The following is a 12,287-nucleotide window of genomic DNA, read 5'->3' as shown; positions in this document are numbered from 1 at the left end:
TTATTAACTTAAAGCTGAGGTAATGCCTTGCATCTTTTATAAATAAAAACATCCAAACGCAAGAAGGATGAGCATTACATCTCATCTCTCTAAATTCCAAATTCCTCTCTGGCCTAACCAAACCCTCTGGGAAGGAAGAGGATGAGCACCATGGCATTTTTAATCTCTTCACTCCTTCCCCCCATTCCCATCCCAATGATCCCATCACTAACTCGCGCCTAGCACGCACACAACAAACCCACCAAAAACTCTGGATTATCCTTATCCTAGCTAGGACCTCAAACATGGAAACAAGAAGAGTTTGTTGGTTTTGATCTGACGGCTTAAACAGGCCAGTTAGATCTATTAGTTTAACAAAAAAAAGGAAAAAGATAACGTTAATGAAAAGGCCTCACGCACCAATGTATGTGAGGTTTTATCCCAACTAAGGCGCCCTGATCGGGGGCACCCAAACCAACTGATGGTTTAGGTCCCCTGTCGCCAGCGCTACATAAAAGGGAACGGGAGAGGGTTGGCAGCCTGCGCGATCACAATTCACGTACGGTTTCACTCCCCTCCCGATATTCTCTCACCCCATCCGATCAGGAGGAGCGCTGCAGCGACGGGAAGACCTACTCCAGCCGCCGCTGCCGTCCCCGGGCAGTGCCGGTGGCGTCTTGAGGGCATCAGGACGTTGAGGAGGACTTCTACCTCGACTACATCACCTCTGCATCAAGCCTGCACCAAGCAGGCGATCATGTCCACTGCCGTGACACGTAATGATCCCCTAAACCCTTCTCTGTTCATGTTTTAGGTGATCTAGATGCAATCTGTTCCTGCTAATGGCATCCCAGAGATGCATAATTAATCCAACAGAGTTCACTCACACCAGCTTGTATCCGGTGACCACACATTGGCCGGAGGGCCGGGCTGCACGTACCCAAACCTGACGCTCCTCCCAGGCCGCAGCGCCCGCAGCCACCTCCGGGGAACGTACCCGTACCGCGCCTTGTCGAGCCCCCAGAGCCGGCCGTCGAGCTCCGAGACGCCGAGGTGGAGCCCCCGCACCGTCTTCTTCCGGGACCTGTTGGTCACCGTGACCGAGTACCTGTGGTACGTCCTGCGCCTGATCGCCCATGTCCTCGTCACGTTCTGCTCGATCTCAAGGTGAGGATGCCGACGATGAGCCGGCCGTGACGTGCGGTTTGCAGCAGCCACCTGCGGGAGCGACTGGTACTCGTCCAGCCCGCCGCAGGCGCCGGCGAGGCGGGCGAGGACGCCGAGCAGCGGCGCGCTGTTGTAGGTGGCCGCCTCCGTCTGCTCGTAGTTGTTCCTCTCGTCGGCGAAGTCGTCGTACTCGTCGGGGCCCCCGACGAGGGCGCCGTCGAGAACGTTGGGGTTGACGGCCTGCTTGTTGTACCAGCTGGAGTAGCCCTCCTGGCAGCTCACGAACGGCGGGTCCGTCCTCACCGACACGATGGAGGCGCCCCGGTGGTGCACCTGCCGCGGGTAGTTCTGCCCGTACCCGACCATGTAGCTCGTCGCCCTCGGGTTGTCGCCCAGGATGTAGTTCACCTGGGACCTGACGAACGCGAGGATCTCCAAGGGCTGCGCGGCGCCGGCGGGGCAGCGCACGGCGCCCCTGCCGGTCACCGTGGCGTAGTCGGCGTACACCGTCAGCAGGAAGGAGGCGCTGGTGACGAACTGGAGGTTGTTCCACCTCCGGGGGTCCTCGGGACGTTGACGGCGCCCTTCCCGACGCACGAGCACACGAAGAACTCGGCGTTCTGCCGGTACCTCTGCAGCGCCTCCGCGTGCTCGCCGGCTCTGCCCTGAAGCAGGAACTTGGCTGCCAGCACTTGCACGCCGGGGTACTTGACGTCCCAGCCGAACTGGTTGATGGACCAGCCCGTGCCGCCCAGAGCGTCGCCGTTGCGCGCGAGGTACTCGAGGTAGAACCGCTCCTCCGTCGCCTCGAACAGCCACGCCGCCGCCCATAGCAGCTCATCCTGCACCGCACCATCATCACATTGTTGAAAGGAATGTCAGAAAAAAAAATGCTTACCCCGTATCCGCTGAATGACCCGTAGTAATTCCGCGTCACGGTGATGCTGGCGTCGTACTTCCCCCGGTACTTGTCGGCGAATTCGAACAACTGTGAGCGAGCATATCAAGGAATCAGACAAAGTAATTGTAAACCTATATATGCAGTTCTTGTCAGATTTCTTCAAGTTCAGTCAGATCAGGCTGCGGAATCGGGCCAAAATATACCCACCTGCTTAGAATGTTCAAGGAGCAGGTTGGCGTAGCCCGGATAAGTGGTGCGGAAGACCATGGACGCGGCGGCCATTGCGGCGGCCGTCTCTCCGGCGAGGTCCGACCCGGGATTCTAGGGATCAATGCGGAACGCCTGGCGGCTCGTCGTCATGTCCTCGGGCCGCTGCCAGCAGGTGTGATCCGTGTCGCCGTCGCCAACCTCGCCGTACGAGTAAATTGCACAAAACCACCACTTTGAAGGCTAGGTTTGCGAAAAACACTACAATATTATTTTTTTGCAAAAAACACCATGTCTACGGTAATCTTTTTGCAAAAAACACTGATTGGCGGATCGGGCTCCGTTAAGTGCGTTTATGACAAACGGGACCGCTGACGTGGCACCACTTAACCTCTCAAATATAATGGCGACGTTTGATCACGTTATCCTCATGTGAGGCCTTACGGGGGTCCACCTGTCATCCAAAGAAAAACTGCCTCCTACTCTTGTTATCCTCACGACCCCGTATGAGGTTCTGGTGCCAGAAACGTATCGCGCCGCCGCCGCCCAATCTGCATACGCCACCGGCCGGCGACTGCAGCAGCAGCTCCAACTCGGGCAGGAATCCTGCACCAGGACAACGCGGTCGCGCTGCTCAGCATCACCTGCGCGTCCCTCGTCATCGGTCGCGCCCCGCCCACGCTGCAACTCCCTCCGACCCCAACGGCGGGCCGGCGTTCCGTCGCATGGCTCCCTCCGACGCACGGTGTGCCGCGACTGCGACGAGGCAACCGACCGCCTGATCCCGGAGCTCCAATTGTTCCCGCCTCGCCGGCGTGGCCACGCCGCCCGCCGACAACCATCTTCGCGTCCCGCTGCAGTTGGCCGGCTAAGGAGCTCGCGGTGGATGGTCTTCAGCCGCCACCCCAAGCATCCACGGCTTGCTGTGATGCAGGCTCCTTCCCCCAGACCCCGATGGCGCGCCTCCTCGCCGGCGACGAGACCAATGGGCGCGTAGTACTGCTGCTCTGCTCGTGTGCTTGCGCAGGCCAAATCCATGGACCTGATTGCTTTTATGTTTTTGATTGAAGGGTGTTCCTGTGAAATTGTAGGAGCTGGTTTGTAAAATGTCTAGCAATCGATTTAATGTAACGGTGTGAGAAATATGTGATCATATGACAAGTACGAATCTAATTAATCTTTTGCCTTATATTAGCTATAATTTCTATTGGAAAAATGAAGTGAAAAAAATAATTTGTTCCCTTTCTAAGGACTTGCTTCAATTCTTAAACCCTACACATGGTGTAGGTGTACTAGAGCTAGATATACATTGGTAATTGTTGAACATGCGTACATCACTGTGTTTATAACTTTATATATATGCTAGACAAAATATAAACGTGTAGCATTGTGGCGAGCGTTGTCTCTTTGGCCCCCCTATGCTCAAATCCTGGCTCCGCCCCTATACACAGATAAAATATAGGGAATTCATATTTCGGAGAAATAAAGCACGATCCCGTAACAAATGCGCTCCATGGCCTTGGTCGATATGACTTGGGCGACCATGTGTTCCAATTCACTAAGACTCGGAAGGCTCTTGATTATTCAGGCCCACGGGTTGAAGTTGCATACCATCTCCGACTAAGTTGCTACATTCGGATCTTATCTTCTCGGTATGCTTAGTATAGACGATGGTGTTGTGGCGGTGAAGTGGAGGAGGAGAGCAGAATGCCCGTTGCTCGGGCTATGCTCACCCGCAACCCTCCGCCTTGTCGGTGTCTGATGATGATGTGGACAGCCTTCAACTCGATCGTCAATCACTGACCTAATGATATTTGCTTGTCGGCGTCGGACTGGATGAATTACATTTGCTTTGTTTGTGCAACAAGTGATAGTTTGCTTCATCAGAGAATGAAATGTCAGCGGAGTATATTCCCGCATGTCCGGTGCTAGGAGAATATTGATGATGTGTGTCAGTGTGGATGTTGGATCATGCGGATGTGGGTTATGTTGCCTGCTCAATAAGTGGCAACACAAGGTTGGCATGATGAGACCATGCAACATGGCTTGGTCGATGATGATGGCTTGATGAAGACATTGTGATGATGTAGCCAGCAGCCTTATTGAGTGGGAGTAGGCATACCATAGACGACACCCCATGATGAATCATGTTGGGGGCAATGTAGAAGTTGTCCCACCTTGGACGGGCTCCAGGTCAGTTATGTGTAAACGGCTCACTGCCTCGCCTTGGGTGAGCTCCGCGGCGCAACGTCCCACCTTGGACCCGACGGTGCCCCGCCTTGGGGAGAGCTTCGTGTCGATAGCGAGGTAAACGATACCCAAGGATGGATCATGTCGGTGACAACCTAGATGTCGTCCCGCCTTGGACGGGCTCTATGTCAGTGATAGTGTGGACAATGCCCTGCCTAGCGGGAGCTCCGTGTCGGCTCCAGTGTAGACGACATCTCGCCTTGGGCGAGTTCCGTCACAGAATACACAGCGTCCTGCCTTGAACATGTTTCATGTGGACGGCTCCCTGCCTTGGGCGAGCTTCCTGTCGACGGCGGTGTAAACAATACCCAACGATGGATCGTGTCAGTGGGAATGTAGACGTCAACCCGCCTTGGACGGGCTCCATGTCCGCGGTGATGTGGATGAAGCCCTTTCTAGGGTGAGCTTAATGTAGGCGGCGGTACGTGTAGAAAGGGTACCGCCTTGAACATGCTCCGTCTTGGACAAGCTCCGTGACCTAGATGTCGTCCCGCCTTGGACGAGCTCCACAACTGTGTTGACGGTGTCCCATCTTGAACGTGCTCCGTGTCGATGGTGCTTCGCCATGGGTGAGCACTGTGTTAGCGACGGTGCTGGCGGCATCCCGCCTTGGATGATCTCCGTGGCGATGTAGATGGTGTATAGGCCAAACAGAGTTAATGCACTAATCATCACTGGCTAAGAAATCGAGCTTTTCACAAAGACTTTCAACTCTTCAAATGCTTGATTGAAATTAGGGTGGCGTAGAGACCCGCAAGCTGTTCAATCGATGTGCTGGCCAAGGCAGTGGCAAGGGTGATATCGGAGTCCAGTCCATCAAGATGGGAATGGGCCGGGTCGGCTCGCTGGGTCACTGACCCGGCCCAAAATGTCAAGGCCAATGGGCCAGGTGGGTTGGTCTTGAATCATAAACGGGTCAGTGCAGCCGGCACCGTGCGACCCAATGGGTCACACGGGTCGACCCAACCATCTGATTGCGCTGCTCCCGACGATCTCTGCTGGCCTGCTGCCGCCGGCGTTCCTCCTGCCTGTCGTTCGTCATCTCAGTCACCGTCGAGCTTGCCGACCTGCGGTCCCGTTCGCAGTCGACCTTGCCATTCCAGTCGCAGGTGAGACTCTAGCTGGCTTCCTCCCCTTCCTCTTCCCAGCTCGAAGCCAATCCTAGTTTCGTTCTTGGTCAGTGCTGTGTGGTAGCTCAACCTACAAGGTGTTTGGTCAATGCTGTGTTCTTGGTCAATCCTGATAATTCAACTCGGTTGGTGCAGCGACCTACTGTGTGCGCGCGCGCGTGTGTAGGTTTCTTCCTACATGTGAAGCCAACCATCAGGATGGCTTTGGAGTAGTATAGTAGCGCTTGGTGTTGGTTCTGCAGTAGTTTCAGGAATGGTGTTGGTTCTGCTTGGAGTTTCCTACATGTGACTTCTTTCATTCTACTATGAATCTGCAGTAGTTCTTTCGTCAACGGATGTAGATTGTCGTGTACTGGATGTGAAAAGAGTTGAAATTGGACTTGTGCTTCTTTTGTAACTTGTATTTAATATTATAGCTGAATTGCAGGTCGGCTCTAGGGTACCCAATGGGCCAGCTAGGCCACTTTTGTTAGAATGTGTCGACCCATGGCCCCCTGAAATTGGCCTTGAGGCCATGGGCCAGGTCCGGGCCGGCCCATTCCCATAACAAAACAGATTAGAGAACTGATCCATCGTAATGTTGCGTGCCATCTTTTTTTCGGGTTTCGATCCTCCTCGAGTTTATCCATCTGGACGTATTCGACAGAGCTCTGACGTAGATTCCTGCCGTCTCCTTGATGCGGTGAGGTTAGGGTTTCTTGTCGTGTAGTGAGAATTGGTTCCAGGATCTATTCAAGGATTCAACGGTGACGAACATCATGTGGACGACAGGCGCATCCCTCTCAACAACGAAAAAAAAAGCAGGACACGCGCAGCCGGCCGGCCACCCGCAGCGCGCGGCTGTAGACAAGTCGGCGCCCCATGCCGCGCGCCCCCGTGCACGAGCCGGTGTGGTGTGGGCATGCCGTTCTCGCACCGTGCTGCCACCGGCACGTGGCCTCGCCATGCCGCTCCGTGTCTTTGCCTCCGCGTCGTGCACGGCCCCGTCCGCTCGATCATGGGCACATGCAGGGGACGAGGAGAGGGAATAAGCGAACCGTGCCCGGCTGCCGGCTTCGGGCGAGTCTTGACCCGGATTGCATGGCGATTGCACGAATTTTCTGCTGATGATGCACCGCGGCCGTACATTAATTGCTGCAACAGTGGTGGTGGGTACACCAGCCAGAACAATGGCCAGCAGTCGCTACGTTCTCCGCGGGCATTTGACATTCTTCGCGCTGCGCGGCCGGCTACCGAACTCCCCTGTGCAACCGAGAAAATGCCAATAAACAGCGAAAGTGTTTTTCTGCTCCCAAGCTCGAATGAGCTCGGTGAACAGTAAAATCAAAAAAAAGTTCAAAAAGTTCCAATCTTTTTTGGAGAAACATTGACAAAAATTCTAAGAGCGTGCAAAAAATCATCATGAAATCACATTCCTGTAAGGCATGGTAAAAAAAAAACCAGTGCTCCAAAATGTTTTTGAAAGTAGCATTTTCAGAGTACTGATTTTTTTTTTGCCACGCCTTATAGGAATGTGATTTCATAACAAATTTCTGCAAGCACTTAAAACTTTTTTCAATGTTTCTCGCAAAAAAAATTGAATTTTTTATTTTGTTTTAATTTTACTGCGGGTGCAGAAACTCTACGTCCAATAAACAATGACTTTTTTGGTTGATGGATGGACTGAACCACCACTGGTACTACTGTAGTCTGTGGGGGAATATTAGGTGTTCATTCTGAGAAAAACGTACTATCTCCATCCTAGTTTATTGGTCCTTTTAGTATTTTGTCTCAAACTTTTACCATAAATTTAACTAAGAAAATAATAATGCATGTCACCAAAAAAATACATCGATCGACTTTTATTAGAACATAGTTTCCAATAATTTTTTTGTTATATGTATTAACATTTTATTAGTTAAATCTAAGGTTAAAACTTAGCATAAAATGAGAAGGGAACCAATAAATCAGGACGAATGTAGTACATTGTAGACGTTGACCTTATAGAGCAAGGTCAGCAGTTTCCGTAGAGTTTCTCTGGTATATCTCAAAACAGGGGACTCCCTTTTGCGGCCCAATCTGGGTGTAAATTATCGCCCGCAAAAATGTTGTTGTTTTCTGATCAATGGTCTTAATTTGCCGGTTTGTTTTTGATCTAAGGCTAATCTATGGGTTGCCCTCCCGCCAATGCTAACGGGTTATCTGGACACCTTATTTTGGAGTCTCTCACCCTTGGATGTTTTCTCAGTTGGCTCGACATACTGTGCCATGTGACGTAGACCGACTATTCCTTTGACTTCTTCTCTTTGGAAAGCACCCTACCCTTGAAGATCAAGATTTTTGTGTGGCAATTATTGAGGAACCGACTCCCATCTAGGACATAGGTGCTCAAGAGACACAACCCTGGTAATGGCTTGTGTCTCCTCTGCGATGTCCCGCAGACGGGTACCCATATCCTTTTTTCTTGCACGGCGGTGAGAGTTCTGTGCAGTTTTTGTCCGTGAGGCTCTAGGGCCCGACCGGGAGGCCTTGGACCTGGCTAGGTTCCTTGAAACCAGAGCCAACCAGATCGAGCGGCATCGGTGCCTATTCTGGCTTTTGTTTGTGGTGTTAGCTTGGACGTTGTGGACGAGACGTACTGAAATGGTGATTGAGATGGTCTTTCCTCGACGTGCCTCTGATTCACTCTTCAAATTCCTTGCTTTCTTGCAACTTGACCCGTTGTCCAGGCAGCGTGACCGCGAGCGTCTAGGACTCGTGATGAACACGCTGCATGCTACCACTCACCGTCTATCCTTGTAGCAGGATCCATGAGTCTGCAGCCACCTGGTGGCATTTTTATGTTGAGTCAATTTCGTGTTTCTTTCCGTAGGCACTATCTAATGAGCATGGAGACAACTCTTAGCTTTTATGCATTCATCTTATTAGTAATTTGCTTGGTAAAGCAAAAGTGTGATGATTATCTTCAAGAAGGTTACCTAGTCATTACCATTACTTATTTGATGTATATGCATTGTATGTTTGGAGTGTAGTCTTGTAGGATTTGCAAGATGCTTCATTACCACATTATGTTATGTTGAAATTCATAAAGTGATGCTTCTTGTTATTTGAACTATCATTCTTTATGTGATCAAAGTTTTGTTGTTAGAGGCGAGGATCCCAATCTTTTGGTGTGATGAGAACTATCGATTTGGTGGAGTCCACTTTTATGATTCGACTACAAACTTGCATGAATGAGATGTTACTGACGATGCCGGAAGCATAATCAGCTTGACCACGAAGGTCTATTCCTGCATGCAATCGAAGAACAAGCAATAATATGATAATGCAATCTGAATATTGCGAATATATATATATATGAAGTGTTGATAAAGTGGGGATCCGAAAACGGTCTTGGCCTAGCCGTTGGACACAAACGAAGTACACGAAGTTGCAATAGCTAACTTCAACTAAACAAATCCCAAAGAAAATGCTACTAGATTGATCTACTTATATAGGACCAAGGGGTACCGACCAAGGGGGTGGAAGGATGTCCTAAGATAGCCAAAACCTAACCCTAGGTCAAACAAGGACCATGGGCCCAAGTTCTTATCTACCTTGCAAGTTATTCCCTTTATATTCATAAAATAGTTTTATTTCTGGTTTCTAGGTAAAAGCGAACATTTGATGCGCGTATGGTTGTATCAGTGGTAGATAGGACATGAGAGAATACGAATCCTACCTTTAGCTCCTTTTGGGTTTGACATTACATACTTACTACCCCCGCTTTGGAAAGTGCTACAATACTGTCTGCATCACATACCTTAGTGAAGATCCGCTGAAGAACATTGATCGCAATGATTGTCCTAAAATGGCGAATATCCATGCCCCCGCTAACTTGGGGATCAAGGTGATTACATCAAAATTCAAGCGAAAACTATCACGAGGCTCGACATAAAATTCCTCGAACATTGGCATATTCATCGTCTTGATATGATCCTAGAACTTCTGGAAGGTGGTGACCCACATGCCATCCGGTATGGAGCCGAGTTAGATCTTCTCGAGCAAAAATGAGAGGGTGAGTTCCACATCCTCGTTGGCTACTCAAGCGTGTTGTCAGCACTTTGCTTTTCATGCAAGGGAGATCAACTCTATGAAGATTAAGTTTTGCAACCAAAAGCACAAGATGACACTCAGTTTGTCACCCTGCTGATAATGTCCCAGAAGGTGAAAGTTAAGACTCCTCTACCAACCCAACTCAGAAGGTAATGACGATGATAAATACAAACATTTTAGTGTCTTTAATTCCAAAGGGGGAGGGATGAGGATAGGGTTTCTTTGCTTTCGAGAAGGAGGGGGGGAGGGTGCCTTCTTAGGGTATGCGTTTATTGAGAGTTACAGTACTTTCTATTTTTTGCAAGATCATGTACAATCTTTTCATACGTCCTATAAACTCCATTCTTGTGCTTCGCTTGTTGCATCCCATGGCGATGAAATTTTTGCACATGTTACGTTGCTTGATGCTAGCTTATTGCATGTTATATGCTAGTTATTGCTTCTACTGTTGTTATGTGGCTACTTGTCGTCTCTTTTTGGAGCATGTTTTGGGCGTCCAAATTCATCAATTTTGGTATGGCTGTCTTTTTGTTGAAGATGATGCAAACCCGCTCTACACACTCAATAGGTATATGCTCGTAAGGCGTTGGACTGTACATAATGTGACATAGGGGTTCATGGTGGGTTGTTAGTACCCCGAATGAGCGGCAAAATAGGAATCACAATCACTCATTAGTGAATTATATTGACGAAGAATATCAACCATTTTGCCCGAAGCACACGTGGATCGTTATGTTCTCTTGTTTTAACTTTTTCCTTTTTATTATTCTTGCTTTTCACTTTTTCTCACATATTTTACTTTTACTTGTTACCTTTTCTATTTTTTTATACTTTGCATCTTTAACTTTCCTTTTCTTTTTGGTAAATACACAGTTTTTTCCAACATATATAAACATATAGGCATACATGCATGAACATAGTTTTCAAATGCATGAACTCTTTTTTAAAACACATGAATATGTTTTTTTGCGGAAATGAGCCATTTGTTTCATCCACATGGACATTTTATATTAGGTGTATGGATATTTTTTGTAATATATGATCATTACATTATCTAAATTAATTTTACAATATATTTTAGATTATATTAAATATATAGATACAATTACAATGTTTAAAATAATAAATTATAGGCCATTCCAATGGCCGGTCCATACATGAGCTCTTGGGGCAATTTGCCGATAATTCATATTCTACACTCTAACCAAGAAATTGCCCCGTGACGCACTCAACACCTGCTAAATGGGTTGGCCTGCATACCGATTATTTGGTTTGTTTTACCCATTTTCTTTTGGGCAGCGATCTGCGTCGGCGCACCGGCCCAACTGTTGGGCCGGTCGAGCCCCAGCCGTCAGATCTTGCCCCCCCCCTCCTGAGCTGTTAGATCCCTTCGTCCCCAACCTCCCATCTTCAAACTCCCGCGTGGGAAAGGGAGATGCCCGCCTCGCAAGCGCCGACGCCCCCACACGCGCCGACCGCCTCGCCTCCTCGTCTTCCCTCACTGCCGGGCGCTGCCCTCGCCGCTGGTCGTCTTCCTCCTCTGCGTTCGCATCTCTTCCTCCTCCCTCTCGCCTACAACTCCCCTACAACCCCTACCTCTCGGCGACTAGTCCTTCGCTCCTCGTGGCCCGGTGGCCGGTGCTCTCCGCTCCTCGCGGCCCGAGGGCCGGTGCTCTCGTTGTCGCCGGTTGCATTTCAACGTCGGCCGTCGCTGCTAGCATGCAGCTCCCCTCGCCACCTATTGTAGATTTGTTTTCTCGGTTGTAACAAAACAAAACGCCGGTGGTAGCATCCCCGACCATCGTGCGCCGATGCAGCTCCGCCGTCGCCGCTCGTCGCACCACTGCACACGGTTGTAGTACTGCGCCCTGCGGTTGCACCATGGCATGCTTCTGTGGTCACAGCCCCCCTCGCCATCGTAGCAGCCTCATCGTTGAAGCTTTTTTCAACCTTATCATCGTAGCCTCACCGTTGAAGCTTTTTTGCAAAGGCCGGTTGAAGCTTTCTACATTGCGGGTTGAACCTTTTTACTCTACGGTTGCAGCAAAAACACAGAGAGACGCCATGGCCGCCGCCGAGGAAGATTTCTCAATCTCTGGTTGAAGCTTTTTCATCTGCGGGTTGAAGCTTTTTGTCAAACGGTTGTAACTTTTCCTGTATTTTGTTGTCTGGTTGAAGCTTTGTTATCTACTGGATGTAGCTTTTTGTGTCCATGGTTGTAGCACGGAAAAACACCGCTTGCAACTCTCCCAGTACCTCGGTTGCAGCTCCTCCTCGTGGCCATGGTTGTAGCACGGGCACCTCGGTCCTCCCGGCATTTGGCCTGTCGCCGATTGCAACAAAAGGGAAGAGAGGAGGAGGAAAAGGAAGAGAGAGAGAAGGAAGAAAAAGGAGGTGGGAAGGCGAGCGGGGCTGCAACCTATATCCATGGCCGACGATGAGCTGCTCCACGCTCTACAGTGGGGGAGACGATATGGGGTTAGACGGAGGCGGAAGGAAGAAGAAGCAGAGAAAAAGAAAGAAAGAAAAAGTGAAAAAAAGAAGAAAAATGTTTGGGTCCACTAAACGCGCGCGTGCCA

General features: G+C 50.0%; 1 pseudogene; it reads right to left on the bottom strand.

Moving 5' to 3' along the window:
• Positions 1-862: 862 nt before the first annotated feature.
• Positions 863-3,292, bottom strand: LOC123081518 (endoglucanase 15-like; annotated as a pseudogene).
• Between the last annotated feature and the right edge of the window lie 8,995 nt (positions 3,293-12,287).

This window comes from Triticum aestivum, chromosome 1B (assembly GCF_018294505.1).
Source record: "Triticum aestivum cultivar Chinese Spring chromosome 1B, IWGSC CS RefSeq v2.1, whole genome shotgun sequence".
Classification (NCBI taxonomy): domain Eukaryota; kingdom Viridiplantae; phylum Streptophyta; class Magnoliopsida; order Poales; family Poaceae; genus Triticum; species Triticum aestivum.
The sequence above is the reverse complement of the archived record's forward strand: the minus strand, read 5'-3'. Positions and strand labels throughout refer to the sequence as shown.